The following is a 23,479-nucleotide window of genomic DNA, read 5'->3' as shown; positions in this document are numbered from 1 at the left end:
AAACTAGCTAGGAAATCACACATGAAATATATTACCTGCAAGTATTCCTATTGAATCTGCTTGATCCTGCTCTTCCTTTCTTTATCTTTGCTTTCCTTCCTTTCCTTTGCTTTTTGTTTCCTTCCTTACTCCGAAGCTAGAGTGCTCCAAGAAAACTCTAAGTGCCCAAGAGTGAGAGAGAGAGAGAGAGAGAATAATGAGAGAGCTCCAAAACTGAATTGACAAAAGGTTGCAAACTGATCCTCAGAAACATTTTTATTAATAAAGCCTCTATTTTCTTCATTTTCCATTAGTTTCGTTCAATTTCCTCCTCACATGAAACTTGTGACCTTTCACCTTCTTTTTCTCCTATTTTCCTTTATTTTCATAAATAAATGTGCCAAAAATGTCAATTTAATGCCTTAGTCATTGACTTTGCCAATTTCCCTTAGCCATAAACACATCCAGTGATGCCCTCTAGGATATCTTTGCCCAAAATTCAGCTTGGAATATGTTTCCCTTAACCATCATCTTATTTTGCCTTTATTAATTTTTATTAGATGAAATTTTAACCAGGGGCTGTTATAGACCCCTCCCCCTTAGGGAACACCATCCTCAGTGTTAAACTACACTAAGACCTCAGCAAAGCCACTGAAAATCAAACATACTACCCATGGAGCTTTATAACTTAGCTTGTTGCATTATTTACAATGAATGACCTGCTCAAAAGAAAAACATCATGACAACATGACAAGATAAAAACCATACCACTTATTGGAGATTTATAACTTAGCTCATGGCGGTACTTACATCCATATACATATGTACACATACCAAAAAAATAGAAAAACATATGCCAAGCATATACCAAACATAATACCAAAATTTCTTTGCCTCCACCAACAAACAAAGAAGGATATATGGCCCACATCTGATCTGTCATCTCCCATGTAGCTTCTTCAGGCCCAAAGTGCTTCCACTGCACTTTAACTTGTTGTATGGCTCTATTCCTGAGCATGAGCTTCTTCCACTACAATATGCACTGAGGATCAAGTTAGAATTCTCCTTCTTGCTCCACCTAAAATACATACCAATCAATAACATGATCAACAACCTTTATATACCTCTTAAGCATTGAAACATGGAAAACATCATGGAATTTCACTGTTGGAGGTAGTTCAAGTCAATAGGCCACTGGTCCAATCCTCTCAAGGATCTAAAAAGTCCCACAATACCATGGTTCCAACTTGGCACATGGTCTAATCCTCAAAGAGATCTTCTTGGGCTTGACGCAAAAATACACATGCTCCCCAACTTGAAACTCCTTGAATGCCCTGTGCTGGTCCGCATAAATATTTTGTCTATCATGTGCTACCTTTAGATTCTTCTTAATAACCTGCATTTCTTATTCCATGTCTGCCAACATATCCGGTCCAATAAGTACCCTATTCACTGGATCACTCTAGCTTATGGGAGTATTAAAAATCTGCCCATATAATGCCTCGAAAGGACTCCTCCTAAATGACTCCTGATAATCGTTGTTGTATGCAAACTAAACCAATGGAAGGTATTCCTCCCATCTTTTCTGCTAGTGCATCGAGTGCATCCTTAGCTGCTATCCTCCAAGATCCCATTGACCCTCTTTTTCTGTCCATTTGTCCACGAATGATAAGTTGTACTGAAGGCCAACTCTATGCCCAAACCTTCAAATAGCTCCTTCCAAAACTTGGAAGTGAACTTCACATCCCTATCTGACATAATCTTCTTCGAAACACCATGTAATCCCATAATCTCCCTGATGAAAACATGTGCCACCTCACTATATGAGTATGTAGTCTTCACTGGAATGAAATGAGCTACCTTGCTCAACCTGTCAACCACGAACATAATAGAATCATGTTGTCTCACTGTCCTTGGAAGACATATAATTAAATCCATGGAAATGACTTCCCATTTCCGTTTTGGAATTGGAATATTTTGTAGTAGACCACCTAGATGCTTACTCTCTGCCTTTACTTGCTAACAATCCAAACATCTAGCCACGAAATCTGCCACCACCTTCTTCAGATTCAGCCAATAGTAGAACCTCTTCAACGCCGTCAATGTCTTCTAATATCCTGGGTGATCTGAGTATGGCTTGACATGAAACTCCCTCAATATAAGCTTCTTGAGTTCACTGCAATCCAACGCATAGATCTTATCCCTGAATCTCACCAAACCATTTGTCGTGAGATGATAGTCTGCATCTTGATCACGTGTACCTGTACATATACCTATACTCTTTTGTAACATGTGCATGATCTCCATGTACCTATCATCCTGTTGTCCTTCCTGTAAGATCCTATCTTGTAACTATGTCACATAAGAGTTCATTATTTCTATATGATTCACTTGTACCTTCCTGCTAAGATCATCTGCAACCCGGTTCTCCTTTCCCTTAATATATCTCATCTTGAAGTCAAACTCACTAAGGGTAGACAAACATCTATCTTCCCTGGCATTTAGATTCAGCTGATCAAACAAGTATCTCAACCCACTATGATCGTTCATCAATACAAATATCTTTCCAAGAAGATAGTGCCTCCAAATATTCAAGGTGTGAATAATAGTTGCCAACTCAATATCATGCGTCGTGTAGTTCTTCTTATGCTCATTCAACTTCCTGGACTCATAGCACACCACATATCCCTCCTACATAAGGAATCCACCAAGTCATATTTTACATGCATTTGTACACACTACAAACTCTTTATCCAAATTTGCAATCTTAAGGACTAGAGCATTGGTCAACAACTACTTCAGCTGCTCAGAACTAACTACACATTTTTTTGTCCATTTGAACTTCTTACCTTTCCTCTGCAAGGATGTCATAGGATATGCAATGTGTGAGAAGTTCCTGATGAACCTCCTGTAGTAACTTGTGAGTCCCATGAATGATCTCATCTCATCCACATTCTTAGGAGCTTCCCACTCCATGATGGCCCTTGTCTTTCTTGATCTACTGCTATGCTCTCCTTGGAAACAATGTGTCCCAAGTAATGCACTTCTGTTTGAAAGAAGATGCACTTGCTAACCTTGGCATACAACCGATGTTCTCTTAGCAATATCAACATTGTTTCTAAATGCTCGGTGTGCTCTTCTTCATTCTTGGAGTATATCAAGATGTCATCAATGAATGCAATAACAGACTTGTCCAAATAAGGATGTAACACACTATTCATCAAACGCATAAATGTAGTTGGGGCATTATTCAAACCAAATAGAACTACAATAAACTCATAATGCCCATACCTGGTCTTGAAGGTAGTCTTGTAGATATCCTCTTCCTTGATGCGTACCTGATGGTATCCTAATCTCAGGTCGATCTTAGAGAAAAATGCTGCTCCCTTCAACTGATCAAACAAATCATCAATCCTTGTCAATTGGTACATGTTCTTGATCGTTATCTTGTTCAGTTGCCTGTAATCAATGCACAATCTAAGAGTAACATCTTTCTTCTTTACAAACAACATTGTTTCACCCTAAGGTGATACACTTGGCCTAATGTATCCCTTGTCAAGCATCTCCTTTAACTACAATTTCAACTCTACTAGCTCTAGGGTACTCATCTTGTAAGGCGCCTTCGATTCTGGTGCTACCCTCGATGCCAACTCAATAAAGAAATCTACTCCACTGTGAGGAGGTAACTCTGGAAATATTTGCTGGAAACACATCCTGATACTGCTGTGATACAGGGCACCTCTTGAATATTTCTGCATCCTCAACATCTTTACCCTTGTCACTAGATATATGCACCGCAAAGATTATGCAACCTTTTCTGCAACTACACTTAGCCTACATAACGATAACCATCCTCACTAATGTAGGCTTCTTCTTTTCCTTGCAAAATTCTCTTTTCCCCATTATCACCCAAGCACTCAATGGCCTTGTCGAACTATCCACTTTGGTCCTCCGAAAGCACAACCAATCCATACCCAAAATCATGTTATATGATCCCAATGGCAGTACATTCAAATGTGTTGTTGTAGGCATACCATTTACCTCAAATGCACAAGCTCTTACCCAATGGTGAACTCTCTTCTTTGTACCTGTAGCTAACTATACCAACCAAGATTCTGCATGAAGTTCTTTTCTCAAGCCACAATTATCCACCAGGTCAGGATTAACATAACTATAATTAGATCCAGGATCAATTAAAATAGAAACAACTTGATCACAAAGCTTACCATCCATCTAAATGATAGATGCCTGATGATCCACCTGCCTGTTATCCATAGCTGCATAAATTCGAGGAATGTTATGACCAACATCCCCAACTGTATGCGCCTCCTAGGAATTATAGATCTGGGTTCTACCAGCTTGATACTGTGGACAATCCCCTTACGATGGTGCTTGCTACATATCCAACACTGCAATAGTGCTTTACAATCGCCTCTAGTCTGCTTCTCTCCATGTCCCTTCTCAACTGTATTGAATTTTTTGTAAGGGACTAAATTTTCTTTCTCACCTGCATCTTGAGGTCTTCCTCGCTTTGGTGGCCCTATAACCTTCTCATTTCCTTTCAATTCATGCTTATGCTCAACTTTGTGCTTCGACTACTCATAACAATGTTTCATCTTTCGGATGGCCTCCTCCAATGATGTAGGTTCATTGAACTCAATCTGGTCTCTGTATGCTACTGGAAGTCCACTGATGAATCTCTGAACCTTGACCTTATCCTCCTTGAGGTAAGGAACATATTTCAACAACTCCAAGAACCTACTGGTATATTCATCATCTATCATGGAACCCATCTGCAACTCATAAAACTCCTTAGCTCTATCATCATAGTACCTTTCCAACAAATACTTCTTCTTGAAGAGCCTCTCAAACTCATTGAAAGTTAAGTCATCTTCATTAATACCTTTAACATTCTTCACATCCTCCCACCAGATATCTACTTTCCCTTTAAGACTAGAAGTGGTTATCCTTACTTTCATGTTCTCTGAATAATCGTGCAATCTGAAGAAATTCCTCATACTAGGCAACCATGCCTCTACATCCTATGATTTCTTCACCTCTCCATCAAATGTAGGTGTCTTTGATTTCTTAAACTCATCCGAAGAATACCCCTTGTCACTCCTGCTGTAAGGATGATAACGATGCCGATCATAATTCCATCACCATAACCAAAATAATACTTGTATCCATCACCTTTCCTATTTGGAGTATCCAAGGACATTCCATCTTTGATCGTGTCATCTCTATCTAACTTGTACCCACTATGTGACCTATTTCCATATGCCACATTAGTTTTGTCCTCCTGCTCATGGTTGATCTGAAGGGGTCCCTGTCACTGTAATTCTGAAAAACTTTGAAGTATCACTGCATTTGCCTCTTCTTGTTTCTCTTGAGCCTATATGATTATGTCATTGTCTGCCTAAAAACTACTTATCTATGCCTTTAAACTTCTCAATGTGTCTATCAAATCCGAAGAGTGCCCAACACCACGCTACTCATCTGATCCATAAGGAGAGTCTCGAGAACTGTATTCTACCATCTTGCTAGTCATCTTTGATATTCTTCCTGCAAGGTATATCATGCCAGCTAAACCAAATTACAATAAACCAATGTACCTTATCATAATTCGGGGAGGATACCTCGTCTATAAGATCAACAAATAAATGTAATCCATGTATAACATAATCATGATAACATATATAAATATAACACATAAGCATATAAGCATATAACCATTATTCTAGCAAGAGTCCAGTCATTAATGCATGGCCACATCAACTACACATACCATGACCTCATGCATGACAACAACCACCACATCACTATACACTTGACCACACGTAAGCACTAACATGCATAGTAATGCATAACCAATCACACAATCATGATGACAGACTTCATACCAACAATATCCTCTTTCACATGGCGATGTCACTACAACCATCACCAACACCATGCATATGAAATAATAACATGGTCTTACAACACAAGAAACAAATATGCAACCAACATGAATGCATGACCAACACACAACCCATCTAGTTTGAGGGGTGAACCATGCTCTGATACCACTTTGGAACACCCTCCTCCCACATATACCTAAGTAACTAGCCAACCAAGGTAAACATGTGACGAGAAGTTAATATGATATGATTCAACCTCCTAAGTCACCTTAAGGAAGTGAAATCAACGAAAGCACACCATACAGACCTTCCACATCAGCAACAAGACTCCCAGAAACCATACCAACCACTCAGATAACTAGCCCTTGGGTCCCACTAAGTTTTTAGACAAATAAATCCTTGGACTCTCCATTGATATGGACAAGAATGCATCAAGGAGGCTCTAGATGCTCCCGCAACATGGGTGTGAGTGCATCTAGGGACTTTTCTACCCAGTGATGTGTGTGCGTCTCCAGGGTTTGAGCCACTTTTCTAGGCCCATAGCCCAAGTCACTGCCCAAAACTCAATGAAACTTTTAAAATTCATAAATTGCATGACCACAAGAATTACAAATCAAAAACTGACTCCAAGACTAGGCCTGGTCATCCCCAACCGGGACTGACATTATGTCAAACACTTGGTATCAATGCAATCTATAGGAAATGAATACAAGACAGAGCATAAAATACTAATCACTCTTATGAGACTTGATAAGAAGGATCACCACCCTCTCCCTTTAACTATTTTGACATTAATTAGGTCTCTCAACCATTATCCTTTTAGTTATAAGTAAATACATGAAATAACCATGACAATAACTAATCATATAACCATGCTTATAACCAACATTAAACCATGAAAATAACAATGATATAAAAACCATTAAAGCCACATAGTAACAAGTAGAGAATAAAGAGAACTTAACTTTTATTAAACATAGGCAAAGTCGATCAGGTTCGGGACTTCCACGTGCCACCCAACCGTAGACATGGCTAAACCAAATCTCTCTTTTAGCTAGTCACCTCCATGCCATATTACAAGAACGAATGTGGGACCTCATGATAAACCAATCCCAAAACATCCAAGGGAATCCAGATGTTAAACCACCTCCACCCTCACTAAACTACGATCTCGACAAAACCGGCACCAAGATCACAAAACCAAACCGAGCTAGGAATGCCTTCAGACTCCATCACTATCCTTGAGGAATTTTCCATCTCCTTGTCTCTCAGGATTTATCACAATTCACACCAAATCACTAGGCCCTAAACCGAGCACTATTTTCTCAAGCTTTACCACAATCCACACTGGATCCCTAATCCCCAAATCGAGACTCCACCCTTAGGATTTACTGTGTATCTTGCCAAGCCGGTCAAGGGATTCCTAGGCCTTTGGGATTTTCTTGAGACCACCTCCACCCTAGATTCTGAAACCATTCGACAATTCCAAATCTCAAAACCTAGAAAACAATCCCATCACATCATGGCTATCCGGAAAAAGGAAACAAAAGTTGGAAAACCACTATCGTAGCTCGACAAAACCATGCCAACGATAACAAGAGAACCATATACCAACATGAAAGCCATACATGTCAAAACCAAATAGGAAATCACACATGCAATATGTTACCTGCAAGTATTCATATTGAAGCTGCTTGATCCTACTCTTCCTTGTTTGATCTTTGCTTTCCTTCCTTTCCTTTGCTTCTTTTTCCTTCCCTGCTCCAAATCTAGAGTGCTCCAACAAAACTCTAAGTGTCCAAGAGTGTGTGAGAGAGAGAAGACTGGGAGAGCTCCAAAACTGAACTGAAAAAGGTTAAAAATTGATTCTTAAAAGCCTTTTTTATCAATGAGGCCTATAATTTATTCATTTTCCATTATTTTCCTTCAATTTCCTCCTCACATGCAATCTCTGACCTTTCACCATTATTTTCTCCTATTTTCCTTTATTTTTGTAAATAAATGTGCCAAAAATGCCATTTTAATGCCTTAAACATTGCCTTTGCTAATTTCCCTTAGCCATAAACACATCCTATTAACAATACTATGGCTAAGACAAAAAATGAAGGATAAAACATTGAATGCATTATTATTGACACGATATAGTGACCTTTGGATTCATATTGCAAGTGTTCTCTTGGACTCCGGTGGTTGTTCACATTCCACACCAACCCATAGAGGATTAGGTGTCCAACATTCCCTCGCTTAATCCAAAGGGGTATGTATGAGTCCAAGAAGAGAGTTGTAATACAAAATATGTAAAAATATGGATGACAACACTAGGATAAATGTGCTCTTTGAAATGTTGGTATGAGGGGGTGGTTTAAGGATGACCCCTAATGCTGGAATGCTTTGTGAAGTTCCAGAAACTCTTCCAAAGCTGGAAAGAAGATGAAGCCTTATGCTAGAGGAAGTGCCCCTAATGATTTGGAGAGGGAAACCTTTAACCTAGAAAAGGGAGGTCTGCAACCTGCATAAAAAGGGAGAACCTCAACCTAAAAAGGGAGGCCTCAACCTGCGTGGTTTAAGGATGACCACCAACTCTAGATGGTTTATGCAATTCTTGGAACTCTTCCAAAAATAGCAAGAAGTTGAAGTCTTATGCTAGAGGAAGTGTCCCCATTTCTTTGAAGAGGGAAAATCTCAACCCGAAGAGGGGGGTCTCAACCAGTAGTGGTTTAAGGTTGACCAGCAACCAATGGCATGCTTAGGGGCATCTCTGTCTTTAGCTACAACTTTGAATCTGGTATGGCAGGTTGTGGCTCAGGCTCATTGGCATGGCTTTGAAGCTTGTATATGACCATCATTTCCCCCCTGTAATATACAAGGTGAGATGATGGAGAAAACTCAAACACAAGACTTTTCAATATTCAAGAACAAATCTTGTTGTATGAGAAAAATATCTTCTTGGTTGTTGAATCCCATTACCAAGAAGCGATCCATCCAAGATGAATCTTTGTTCTTGCAGGAGGTTTGTTTATGAAAAATCTGTTTGAAGAATGATTGGTTTTATGAAAATTCTTACATGGATGAAGATCAAAACAATGATCTTTCACATGTCCAACTCTATCACAACATTGGCATTTAACAACTTTTGGTTTCGAATGTGGAAGCATAGAATTTGAACAAGTGAAGGTGAATCAACATAAACCCAACATTTTGAAACTGGATGGGTTTTGAGTAATCTGGAATATAAAAGGAAAAATCCTTTTCATATCCAATATCAGTTATGTGCTTGTTATGGACAAGTTCTTCCCAAGTTCTGGATCTGAATCAATTGTAGCATTATTGAATTATTGTTTATGGGATTTTTTTTCAATGTTCTAAATAGAAATAGGTTCAGAATGCTGACTCCATTGTTGTAATTCTTCCTGCTGCAGTTGAGTTTAAAGCTCCAAAAATTTTACCTTTTCTTATGTATGTTGTAGACATGTTTGAATGTAAACAAGAGTGGTTTTGTTGATTTTGACTATGATGTCAGCAGTGAACATGATTAGAGTTTTCAATAAATCTAATATTCTTTCAAGCTTATCCATTTTTCTTAACAACTGGCAAATAAAGATTGTGAGATTCAATTGTATCACTATATACCCAAGTCTTCTCTAGCAATTATACACTATCTTCTTCTACACACAATAGGAAGCCTTGATGGTAGGCTTTGGAGCAACGATTAAGATCAAATTTTCTATGGAAGCAACTTAGAAGAAGAGAATTCATATATACAAAATCAACCCATCAAAACAAGGAAACTAAGGGTTTTGATGCTATTATCTCTCTTATGGCTCATCGATGCTTTAAGTCCTTAAGTTACAATATCACACCATTTTCCATTATATAAAGGGATGACAGGCATAACCCATTTTACTCCAACCATAATCATGGATATCCAACATCCTATAGTTCAAGCAATAACATTAACAATGACCATTGTTTTCACTACTGTTCTTGCCTTAATATGGAGGTGCCCTTGCATTACCCATAGTTTTCAAAAGAAGCACGTTGTTATAATAGGTGGATCAAACAACATTGGCCTTGAAATTGAGAAGGAAGCTACTGCATTTGGCTCCTATGTCACTTTGGTAGCAAGAAACCTTTCTAGTCTTTAGAAGGAATCAGAAGAAATCCTCAAAGAAGGACACTGTGATTAGGACAGGATCAATGTCAAGGTTGCAGATATAAGTGACTATGAAGCTATTTCTGCAGCCATACATGAATCCTCTGAATGGAGGCCACTTGATATTCTTGTATTCAATGTTTGGGTTACTCGTATTTATTATTTGGATCAGCTCCCCATTGATAAAATCACTTTCACAGTCCAAACAACCATAACTAGAATGATATATACATGCAATTCAGTTAATGTCAGTCAAACTCGTGACAACCTGTGAGATTCACGGTATTTTCCGTAGATGGGGCTTGAACACATGACCTACACTGCTACTTGTTGAGCCTCAAAATTACTCTTTCCCTAGCAACTCTTCTCATTCCTTTTATTTGTTTTTCCATGAAGAAAATGCATTGTTATCATCAATAACCAGTATATATTGCCTTAAGGAGGAAATTTAATTATTTACATGTTATGCTTTTATGTTTGCTGTTTGAATAAATTTTTGTCTTTTAGCTATAGAACGCAGCCTATTATATAGCTAATTGGATGTTCCGAAACTACCTTCATGCTTCAACAGGTTACAGGTATCAAACAAGGAAACTGGCCACATGGGCATCTCTGGAATGGTCACGACGTGGATCCTACCCTAGTCAACCAACCCAAATCGACAAAGAAACCAGTTCAAGACCTCAGTCAAAGGTGGAGTCAAACGAGGAAACCTGGGAGAAATAGGACTCCGTGTCCATTCTTCGTGGTTATTTAATACATCTGACAACTTTTGTTGTAGCATTTACTTGAACCAGCCACCAGTGATAACAGTTTCACACAACTACCTTGTTAACTTAAAGTCAGTTGTAGCTGATCACCCATTCACATAGATCTATTGTAATACGTGGACCACCTGTAGCTAAATTCTCTCGAAGGATAGTTAGGATTTTTCTTTAAATATCAGTTGTAAAGAACTCGAAAGGATTTTGAATTTCCTCATGTATTAAGCTTATACTTACTGTTCTATAATTTTGAAACTTATTTCCCTGTTTTAATATGAAGACCACATGTTTTATGGACATATGAAAGAGTTCCTTGGAGATTGACTAAGCATGCATAACCTGATCAGTTGCAGAGGGCCCCTCCACTGAATGAGGTTTTATTTCATTTTGTTTTTCCTTTTCTAGTTAAACTGTAAATTCATCATTTCCTTCCACAATGTTCATAATCATTTTCATACTAACCTTGTTCATAATGCAACTTTCATCATTTTCTTACTAACGCAGAATAGCTTCTTCTAGTGCAGAATAACTTCTTTTTGCTTATTTTCTTTCTAGTTTTTTATCAGTAGTTAGAAGTTGAAATTTAGTAGTGTATTTTATTTTATTTCATTCACTGTTTTACTATTCTTTAAATTTTCAATTACAATGATCATTGCGATTACTGTTCTTGCCATTTTAGTACTAGTTTATTGAATCATGGTGTTAATGAATGTTTCTGAAGAGCCCTTCTAGTTGATAACTCATCCTAACTAAGTGGTTGAACACTTCATTCATGCAATGAGTCTTTTCTGCATTCCTGCATTTATTTTCTCTAGTACAAAATTCCTCAAATGTCATCACAAGGTGACTTTCTCCCAAAATTGAGAGGCAGATTAACTAAGTATTTCATTTAGTTTTGTTTCTGTAATATATTAGACATTAGTTGCAGTTTCACTTTCAATTTTTAGTTCATGATTTGGAAATAATGATAAAACATGAATAGAAACTCTAGTTTCATTTCTTGCTTAAACTTTACTTCCAAGTCTTCCTTAAGCTCTTTTATTACTCATCTTTAGATTCTTAGCAGTCTTTACAGAAGTTAGATTTAAGATTTTGATAGTTATATTGTAAATCATTAGGGAAAAGTACAAAGGGTAGGTTACTACCCTTTAGAGTAATAAAAAGAGTAATAAAAAGAGTTATCAGTAAGCAACCAACAAGGGATTCAGCCACCCTTTAGAAAAGATTTCTCTTTAAGCAACCAACAAGGAAGTCAGATACCAACATAGATCTGGACAACCAACAAGGAAGTAACACCCAATATACTAGAATGATGATTAAAGGACCAAGAACCCCCAAAACAACATAAAACACAAAAATAATGAAGTAAGAAGGGTCATCTAGCACAAACAGTGCACTACACTTCATCAATTTACGATACCTGGATTGATAATTTATGTAGAGAAATTTAGGACACTAAATTGACCAAACACTACTCCTATGATTTATTATTTTCGTGTGTGCTTCTATGAGCCCAAACCCGTGGATTTTGTTTTATTTTGTAATTCTTCCCTAGCTATGTATCGAACCCAAGACCTACCAATGCTGTTGTGGTCTTTTTCTCAGACGAGGGTCACACATAGATCAACCCACAGATTGAAATTTATAGTTATAGATGCCCTGAAGACAAGTTCTAGTCATTCATCTTAGGGAAAACAATGATTTGGCCATGTGGGCCTCATCATTTAGAGCTAAAAAATCTTCACAAAACATCATTTGATACAGAGGCCGAAACCCTGATCAGTTAATTCACGGAAAACTCACACAATGAATCGGTTTCAGGATCGGAAAGGAAACAAAATCCAAGGAAGTGAAATAAGAAAGAAAAAATGAAAACCTTGAAGCCAACGTTCGTTGGTTCACTGACCCAAATGCCGAGAGGCGTTTCGCTCCAATGAGAAGTCATCTTGAAGTGATAGACAGAGTCCAGAAAGCATATACCCTTGCCTTTTACTAGATACATCCCAACACTTCTAGCTAGAGATCCACAAAGTCTGGTATCTTACATGCTGTCAGTCCCACTCTGCAACATCCACTAATCAACGTTGAGGTCGACTCATCTCCTTGCACAACAATCCACTTGCTCAATAGTTTTCCACACAGATTCTTCCATAATGTTGGTATATGAAAGGTCTCATAGTTTTCACAAATATTTCAACCAAATGCATTGTAAGATTTAATAAATGCAGAGAAGGAACATTTTCAGGTATAGCTAATGCACATATCAAAAGCGACCACTTTTACATAATGCACAGACACACTATCAAACACAGAGAATGATCCATGTTGTTCAAACACACAAAAATTTCACATGGAGACAACCTTCTAACCAACTGACCAGTCATTATATCGAAATACAACGCTTAACGCAGAGAATGAATTAATCATATTCCATCATTGGAAAAGAATGGAGCAATGGAGAAATGACAAAGGCATTTTTTTCATGAATATGTATAGCAAAGAATCTAACATAACAGGAAAGCCAAAGTCACAGGCAGAGTGGGTAATTTTGTTTTGTAGAGAACGTGCATTGACATAGAAAAAATGTAGGATCTCAACATTATTGCATGGTAGAATATACAAAGCGCATGGATGACAAGTCAAGGCAATCTAAATGATATGTCAATGTTAGCAGGAAAATAATGCCGTTTTTGAGCAGTGTAGGAATTTTAACAAAGAAGGAGCACTCAGATTCACAAAGACTACAAAATCAAGTGGCTCAAAATGGAGCAGGGCCAACAATCGCCCGCTCTGATACCATGTTAAACAATACTATGTCTAAGACCAAAACTGAAGGATAAAACATTGAATGCATTATTATTGACAAGATATACATTTATAGTACATTTGTGTGACCCTTGGATTAATATTCCAAGTGGTCTCTTAGACTCTGGTGGCTGTTCACATTCCACACCAACCCATAGAGGATTAGGTGTCCAACACATCTAGTGATGCCTACTAGGATATCTTTGCCCAAAATTCAGCTTGGAATAAGTTTCCCTTAACCATGGTCTTATTTTTCCTTTATTAACTTTTATTACATGAACTTTTACTAGGGGTTGTTACATCTTCGATAAAAATATGTTGAAGGTTGAAACTCCTTAAGGTATTGTTTGATTTGATTGAATATAGTAATTAATTTGTGAGCACATTTTTTATACCTCATTTATAAAATTTCATGACTTTTGATCCATGATGTGTAGTCTCACATTTCTTAGTTTGTTTCTTATATTTTCTTTTGAGTTGGGCAGTTTTTCTAGTGTTTTTGGTTACTTGAAAGCATCATAAATCTAAAAATGACTCAACGGTTATATCATTTTGTTTGATATTTTGGTATTTTTGTTAGCTTTCATTTCCTAATATTAAACACAAAAAAAAATCATAAAAGGAATATTAAGTTTCTTAACATATTAATGTTTTCATAAGATTATATCTAAACTTATTTTAACAAAAAAATAACAAATAAAGTTTACATTATAGGGTTTCATTTTGGCTTTCTTTTCAACACAAAAAAAAACTAATTTCTACTTTCTATCTTAATAATCTTAATAACCTAGGGTTTTACCTGAATTCATGGACTATTAGATTTGAGGTTACTCCGAAAGTTTTTACCATGTTTGGGGGTGCTTCACAAGATTTGGGTTACATGGTGCACAATTAGCCCTTGGATGGTTCACGATGGGTTTGCACAATGGGATGACTTAGTGATTGAATTACCTAACTTTGGTGCTTGCATGACATTCATCCTTAAAGTGTTAGAGACACTTCGTGGCATTCTACAATTTGGCCTAATGGGGCAGGTTGCCTTCTTAAAGAGAAACCTCTAGTGGAGGAGGAGAATTCATCATTTAGGATGAGGGAATTGAGCCTTATAAAACATGGGGTAAATTGGATGCTTTCATGGAGGCATGGAGTTGAATTGAGGATGCTTGAGTTGCAACAATGATTATGAATGGGTAGTGAACTAGTGGAATGCATGGCTTAAGAGGGGTATTGGAGTCCTTGGAGGCTTATAGTGTTGGAAATTGGTTTAACGTTCCCTATGTGTTTAACAACATCGACTAACTGCCTCTCGTGGACCCTATATATGTAAATTGTAGTAGATACTAATTCCTATGGGTGTTGGTATAATGAAAATTGATTCCAACAAGAGGTACAAGTGACACACTTCTCGGGTTTGAAACTCACCCGATTTGTGCCCGGGGGGTATATTATTGCACATTGGTTCAACACTCCCCATGTGTTTCATGACATGAATTAACATCCTCCTATGGATCCAAACTCTGGTGATTGTAAGAAAGACTAATTCTTTCATGTTTTGATCTAATTATAATCATGATTCCAACATGCAGGAGTGTTGGACACATCTCATGGAATGGCTTGCATTAAATCCTTTCTTATGTACTTCATCAACTTAGAGCTCGACATGTGTACCCTTGGAGTGTAGCACTCCACATGTACAAACACACTTGTGACATTGTAGGTTGTTTGTTAGGGTTTAGGCCTACATGTTCTTTCTTGGTCTCTCTTAGCTCTCACATATGTAAAGGAAGGAGAGAATCTTTTCATATAATCTAATTTCTTGATGATATTTTTTTAGAGATGTGAGGAGAAGAGTGCACTAATTTTTGTTTCTCTTCTTGATCTTCATCTTTGTATTTCTATATTGGGTCCCTATAATACTATTATATCCCCTTATTGTTATTGTTAGTGTAGCCCCCTTATTGTTATTGTTTTTCCCATGCAGTCCCCATATTGTTATTATTGTGCCCCATAGAAACCCACTAGTGTTATTGTTGTTCCCTTACATTATTATTGTTATGTAGGCTTTAATTATATTGTGACCCCTTAGACTCCTATATATAGAAAAGAGGTCTTGTCATTTGTATCATCCAAGATTTTTTCATTTATGTAATGTAAAGGAGGTTTCCCCCTCAAAGAGGATAATTTTTAAGTCGTTGATCTATCTATTTGTGAATTGGTTGCATAACATTTGGTATAAGAGCTTTGGATCCTAGGGTTTCATTGCTTCAAACAGGTCCTCGTGGAATTTAAACTATAACTTTTTTCTACGAAGCTTCAGAAGTTGAAATTGAAAACACATGGAGATGAAATATTTATGAACTTAGTGTACGAATTTTAGATCTTTTATCATTATATTTTCAGAGATATGATCCTAGGAAGTTAGGGTTTTTGCAGGATCAATAATTCCATATCAAACAGATAACCTAGGGAAAATCGTCATAACTTTATCTCTGAGCATCGTATTTGAATTTCATAAAAAGTGATGGAAAGAGGATGGACGTTAGTTTATTGGGTATAATTTTCATGGCTTAGGGTTGAAACATTAACACATGGAACTTCGTACAAGTTCACTCTACTGAACCAGTCTATAACGAGGTCATCATGGGAGATTGGGCATAACTGTTTCTTGAATAATCCAATCTTGGTTTGACTTGTATGGTTGGAGAGAATACTTAGAGGGATATTATATAATGGAATTTAAGATCTTGGAGATTTGCAATTATGGAGATACAACAATTGTAATATTGAGCTCCTAAAAAGAAAGAAAAAGGTGTGTATTTTTTAAAAAACTTTTGCATAACTTTTGTTTGAAAAATTAGTTTGAAGTGATTCAAGGGGCATAGTGAAGCATATATATCATTGCTTTATTCCAAAATGCCTTGAAACAAAAAATTGATACACCTAGTAAGAAACCATTAAGCTCTTCAATGACACATGAAGAAGAGGAAGAAATGCAACATGATATATCAAAATTTCGAGACCAAGTGCAACGAAATTCGCTCTCGCAAAGAGTAACCAAAAATGAAATGGAAGCTAAGATGGATGGCTTGAAGAATGGTTTAAAATTAGACATGGAAGGTTTGAATGATGGATTACAAGCAGACATGGAAGGTTTGAAGGATGGTTTAAAAGCAGACATGGAACATTCAAAAGAAGGTTTGACAAAGTTGCTATAAGAAATGTTTCCTAATGGCGAAAAGATATTAGATGAAACTCATGATGAGAAAAAAATAAATGTTAATCATGATTTCATAGACTCTAACATTGGATTCAAGACCCACCATATTCCAAATATTTATATGAGAAAGTTTTATGGCAAGGATTTGGTAACATGGATATGACATATGGAGCAATATTTTGATCTCCATAATGTGAAATACACACAAAAGCTACGCATTGCAACTTTATATTTAGAACCCAATCAGTTTGTATGGTATCAATATATTTTTTTTTCATAAACCACTTGTCACTTGGTCAATTTTTATGAAGGAAATGATAGCATATTATGAGGATACAAAGAGGAACATCTTCTTTAGGCAATTGATAAATCTCAAACAAAAGGGTTCAATGGCAGAGCACATTGAGGACTTCCAAAAATAAATATAAGGATAAATGATATTCTAGGGGAACATAGTATTGATGTCTTCATAGGAACTTAAAGGATAAAATCCATCATGACGTTCACCTTTGGGAACTTGATTCATTGGATAAGGTATTCAGGCTGGCAAGACAAGTGGAAAGTAAAATTATGGTAACAGGGAAGTCTACCACTCACAACTATAAATATGGAAGTGTTGTTGCTCCTAACCTTCCACAACCTACAAGGTTGATACCACAACAATTGGAAGGAAAAAGAGAAAAATGGATTTGTTATAGTTGTGATAGAAAATACACTAAAGGTCATAAGTGTGATGAGAAGAAATTATTTTACATAGATTGTGAAGAGGAGGAACAAAAGGAACAAGAAACATAAAAATAAGAGGATATACACTAGGAACCAACCCTAGAGAAAGAAGAAATGAATATGAACATAAATTTTAATGCATTGGTAGGAATTACCACACCTCAAACTCTCAAGATATAAGGCCATATCAAGAAACAAAAGGTAATAGTGTTTATTGATTCAGGTAGAACCCATAATTTTATTCATTGTAAGATAGCCAAGGAATTGAATTACTTCCTATATCCAACACCAGAGTGTCAAGTGATGGTTGCAAATGGAGGAATTATAAATTTCTCTAGAAAGGGCCATAATATCAAGCTAACCATGGGGGAATATGTATTGAATAGTGAAATTATTTCCATTCCAATGGGTGGTGTTGATGTTGTACTAGGAGTCTAATGGTTACAATATTTGGGTACGATAACTTTTAATTTTTAATAACTTTTATTGAATTTTTTTTTGGGAAGGAAATGAAGTTTAATTAAGGGGTATCGTAGGGAAACCAGGAAAGGTAATTAGCTCTAATGGCATGACAAATCTTCTAAATAAAGAAAAATGGGGCGTAATTGTACAATTATGCCCACTAGAGATTCAAATAGTGTAATCATCTATTTCTCCAAATCTCCAAAAAGGCTTGGATAATCATTATAAGGTATTTGAGACTCCCAAAGGCCTCCCACCTATTCTTGATCATGAACATTCTATTCATTTGATTCCAGGAAGTTTTCCTCCAAACATCAGGCCTTACAGATATCCCTATGTGTTATCGGGAAAAGTGTCTATTCAGAACGACCCTATCCCACTGGGTTGTGACAGAGACCTCAGAAACAAACAGGGAAAACTACTCTTGTATTCTCCTTTATGAACTATAAATGAAGAGGAATAGGATGAACCAACCTGTGTCTTGCGCTAGTCCTTTGATCCAATCTCTCTTCTCTTTGACAGCTTCCAGCTACCTGCTCCCTTACTTGCCCAGCGTCACCCAGTTCTTGCAAGATCACAGAAGGAGGAAAATACACAAAGACATGGATTTATGTTCATAAAAAGCTTAGGATCAGTTTTAAGCTAAACATACGAATATAACAAACATCAGTGATATACAAGCATGTAGGAGAAACTCAAATAGTTTTATTGATAAAACAAGAAGATCCAGGAGGAGTTACAACCGATGATTCCTGATCCAACATCAACCTCCCAGCATAGAATCCCTTCTTCACCTCCAACAAAGCATAAATCACCCAATACTCTGATATCTATCTCAAAACCAACAACAATTCTCTGCAATGTACAAAATTCCAGCCTCTGGATCTCTTGGTGAGGGATCCATATATAGATGTATGCAAAGAGGATGATTCAGCTCATGAATTGATTAGTGGCCTCTCTTTGTCAGTTCTTGCTTCCACTTGGAGACTGATAGCCTCTTACTCATCACTGGTCGAATTCAGTGAGGCAAGTGTCATTGGAGAAGATTCTGGAAGCTTCCATTGTCTCTCCACCTCGTGGAATGACTCTGCCACTTGTCATTTCCCGCTCAACGCACCCTGGTAGTGCATTCAAGTGCGTTGCAATGCACCTAGCCAGTGTATTTGGGTGCTTTGCAACGCGGCTAGCTAGTGGAGCATCTGAAATGATCCTGATTTGACTAGTTCTGAGCAGTTTCTGGTGGAGAACTTCTGGGAGAAGCTGTAATTTGTTGACCTTGTTTCTTTAGGAGCTGGAACAACACCTTTAGGGACTTAGGATCCCTTGGTTTATGGACATTTCATGCTTATAGCTTTAAGGCACAAAAATGTCTATAACAGTTTCCCCCTAAAGTATGAGGTCGTTTATCGGGTGAAATGCTTTATTAGGAGGATCCGAAGTTCTTTCAATGCTGGGAGGAGACCTGTAATAAGATAAAATACAATACATTATCTTCATACTGTTTTCATGATCTAGCTGAGGCGGGCATTCCCATGCTCAGCTTTATAAATTCATTTTTATGTACATAGGACAGACAACCGTTTGATGGTAGACTGATGATTCTGATGAAATCATCATCCTTTTGATAGGATGATTATCTGTGCTGTAATGCTGTACATTTCAATGTCTTTATTTTTCCTGAATATATATCGCAGCCCGGATGGATGAAACTAGATCCGGGGTCTTCAATCTCATCCGATCTTCACTCGAAGTACAAGTCGATCCATGTGAGAGATGTTTTGAAGTCGAACATGGAAAGACATCGCTTGATTACCAGTCAATGTTGTAAACTGTTAACAAGCGCGAGAGGAATCACCGACAATGATAATGACCCTCAAGGTACTGCAGTACAATTCACGTGGTGTGAATAAAGGACTTGGCGTTGAACACCACGCAAAATCTTTCTGTCGAAGGTCATTGATGTATACCTGTCGCCGGAAGTGAGAAACTTGCCATTGAGGCATGCAAGCTTCAAAGTACTGAAGGGGTTGTTCCTAGATCAACTTCTTGGATAATGAGCTGATGTCAACAAGAAGCGATCCGTCAAAGGAGGGCCTTAATGAATCCCACATCGATGACATGGAACAGAGCAAATGATTTTGATGGAGGTGAAAACGATCTGGTGATATATGGTTCAGGGTGGCGGTCATGAAAGAATGAAGTATAATGTATGGTAGTGGATGGGACACAGGTGACTTCTCTGGATGACTTATTTTGTACATGTCGGCGACACTTATGTGATGGATTGGTAGCATTTACCCCAAATATGGATGGTATGGCATGACCATGGTGATGTGACCGGTGAATGAAAACAACCCAACCCGACTTAGGCACGGAGTGGAAGTGTCATGTTCAAGAGCGACTTGCTACCAATAAAGTTTCTTTGAGTTTTCTTCCCAATTTTTCCCCAGTCATTGCTGACCAGTACCTCTTTATTTTTGTCAAGCTTGAGGAGGATAACATATGCTTGTTCTATAATTTTCCCTTCGGGCAAACCCATCGCTATGTTTTAACGAGCCTAGCGATAGTGAAACTCGTTCTCGCCTAAAGACAAGTTTGTCGCTATTAATCTTTTTAACGAGTCTAACGACAAAGATAACTCGGTACTTTTCATTTTTAGAGAGTCTGAAAAGGTACGTAAAGGTAACTCCAAAGTTCCTTTTTCGTCATCTAATCCCTTAAGTCCGAAAAAGTATAAAACAATACAGAAGGGATGAGTTTTCGATAGTTTTAACGAGCCGAACAAAACAAGCGCTCGATCTTTTTGTGCAATAATCCCTCAGGTCCAAAAAGATTAAAATCTAGAGGAGGGATAGCACTTACGGTCGCTTTAACGAGCTGGAAGGCCAAAACTCAGCAATCTTTTCATATTTTACGAGTCAGATGAAAAGAGCTTAAAGAAGACTCATCTTTTGAGGAACGAGTGATAAAAATGGGTAGCAGCTGATTCCAGGTAAGGTTTGGAATTTTCCAAGCACAGCAGTGTCACAAGGATGGCTAGTGAAATCACTCTTCGCAGCTGTTCCTCAAAATGGGTAAACAATCAAATGGAGGTGAATGATCGGCCAATGGAAAAGTGGAGGTGATAGTGCAAACACGACCAAGGCTTTAATGGCTGAAGTACTACATTCACGGTGGTTATTTACCGGGGATAGTTCATTTTTTAACGAGCTTAAACGCGAGTGGAAACACTTGCTCAGTCTTATGTTTATTTTTTAACGAGCTTGAACTATGCGCTAAAACTACTCGATTAATTGGTCTTGTTCTGATTTTTCCATAGATAGCTTTGTCCTTCCAAAGATAGTACTGTGTTTTTCAACTGCTTCATCAAACTAGTTAGAAATGAACAATATTTGTTTTGAAAACGAGATTAAAACGCTAATATTTTACTTCGAACTACGTAAAAGTAATTAAAAGTTTTTTCTTACCTCTCATTTTACCATTTCATTTGAACTTGGTTTGTTGGAGCTTTGGTTTGTTGCAGCCGCAGTACATTGCACTCGATTTACCTTCTCCTACTAAGCCACGTATGCAGAGATGGGTTGACCATATGTCTAGGCATGCTGGTCAGTCTCAGATTTCATTTTCTGATACCTTCTTTCGGTGGTTTGATCGTCAGGAGATGGTTTATTCCGAGTATCCATATGCTGGCATGGACTTCCGGGGTGATCCAGATTTGGTACTGCCGGATGGCGAGCAGTGGGGTGCTATTGGTAAAATCTCTGACCATATTGATGTTTATTGTTTTTGTTTATAATGTCCTTGTGCTTTGTTCTATCAAGACTCTAATCAAACTCATGTGTACATGCAGATGTCGGTCCTGTTCGTCCAGTAGTTCGCCTGAGAGTACCAGCTGTTGCCCCAGCAGGAGAGGCCGCCGGAAGGGTTATTCTTCATGACCTCGATGTGGCCAAGACTCTTATAGTTGTGCAGGAGCAGGTTGAGAGCCTTACTCTCGGTATTCCAGATGTGAGGATCGACGAGCTACCTTTGCAGTTACAGCGGCATACTACTGGTGTGCCCAGAAGATGGACTCGTCTCTTACGCATGATCGCACAGGCTGTGACTTGATATCACGAGCATCATTAGACTAGGGGGCCCCCTAGCATTTTGAGTTTTTGGGTCATGTGACCGATTTTGTCTTGGTTACAGAACATTATATGTAAACCATAAACAGCTATATATGTATTTTTGATTTTCGGAGTTTTATTCTGGTTGAGTTATGTGATCCACATGTAAAACATTGATGATGTGTTTCTTTTTATAAATGTTGCAAATGCCTATCTAACACATAGTTTGCTAATGAGTTGGTTAATGTGTTTAAGTTTCTGGAAATATGTTGGTATTGAATAAGATCAAATTGTCTTTCCAAAATCTTAACCCTTAGGAACATGCGATAAATAGCTGGGTTTCGAACGGAATATATACCATTGAGTTGTAGTATTACGAGCTGTGAGTCTAGCCTGACGATTAGTCGGCGTATACCATGAGTGATGGCATCAGAGAGAAGTTCTATCAACGTGCTATATTCAGCGATATTTTTCATTGATCGACCAATACATACACCTCTGAAACTTACTAACTCGTCGTTTGGATAAAAAATGGCCCAGGCTGCGGAGGACAGGTTCCGCGAACTACGACTTGCTCCGCCGGCATATCCAACACATGGTTCCAATGGGTTTGACATCTGCAATAAATGTAAAAAGGTGGATTACTTGACCAAAACAAACACTCTTAGCGAAAACAAAAATATAACAAAAGCATATTGGTTACTACTAGGCGTAGTAACGCTTGAGGTACAACCCGTTACGAGGTTGCGCCAGTGGAATCCCGTCGTAATCCATCAACTCGTAGGCTCCTTTCGCTAACACTCGTTTAACAATATAGGGGCCCATCCATGAAGAGTTAAATTTACCTGCTCCCAACTTATCGGATTCTTTGTCGTAAAGCAGGACCAAGTCACCTTTCGAGAAGACACGGGGTTTGACATTTTTGTCGAACTGCACCTTGACTCGTTTCTTATGGGCTTCGTTAGCCAACGCGGCGTCACGACAGGTTTCATCCAATTGGATTAATTCCAAGAAACGAGCTTCTTCTTCTGAAGTTCCAGGGAGGAGATCAATTGTGAGTTTGAGAGACGAGATTTCACACTAGACTAGTAAGACTGCTTCCAGGCCATATACCAGTTGGAAGGGTGTGAACCCGGTTGCATTCCTTACCGATGTTCGGTAAGCCCACAAAGCTAAGTACAGGATTAGGTGCCATCTTCTTTTGTGAACTCTGATCATCCTTTGCAGCATGCGCTTCAGGACCTTGTTGATCGCTTCAACTTGTCCGTTGGCCTGCGGATAATATGGAGTAGAGCTGTCGTGAGACAGCCCTAGTTTGGCAGCTAATTCAACCATCATGTGATTGCGAAAATGCGATCCAT

This window comes from Pinus tabuliformis, chromosome 7 (assembly GCF_031772625.1).
Source record: "Pinus tabuliformis cultivar Carrire ecotype Pingquan chromosome 7, CPIR1, whole genome shotgun sequence".
NCBI classification, from domain to species: Eukaryota; Viridiplantae; Streptophyta; class Pinopsida; order Pinales; family Pinaceae; genus Pinus; species Pinus tabuliformis.
This window is presented reverse-complemented; position numbering follows the sequence as displayed.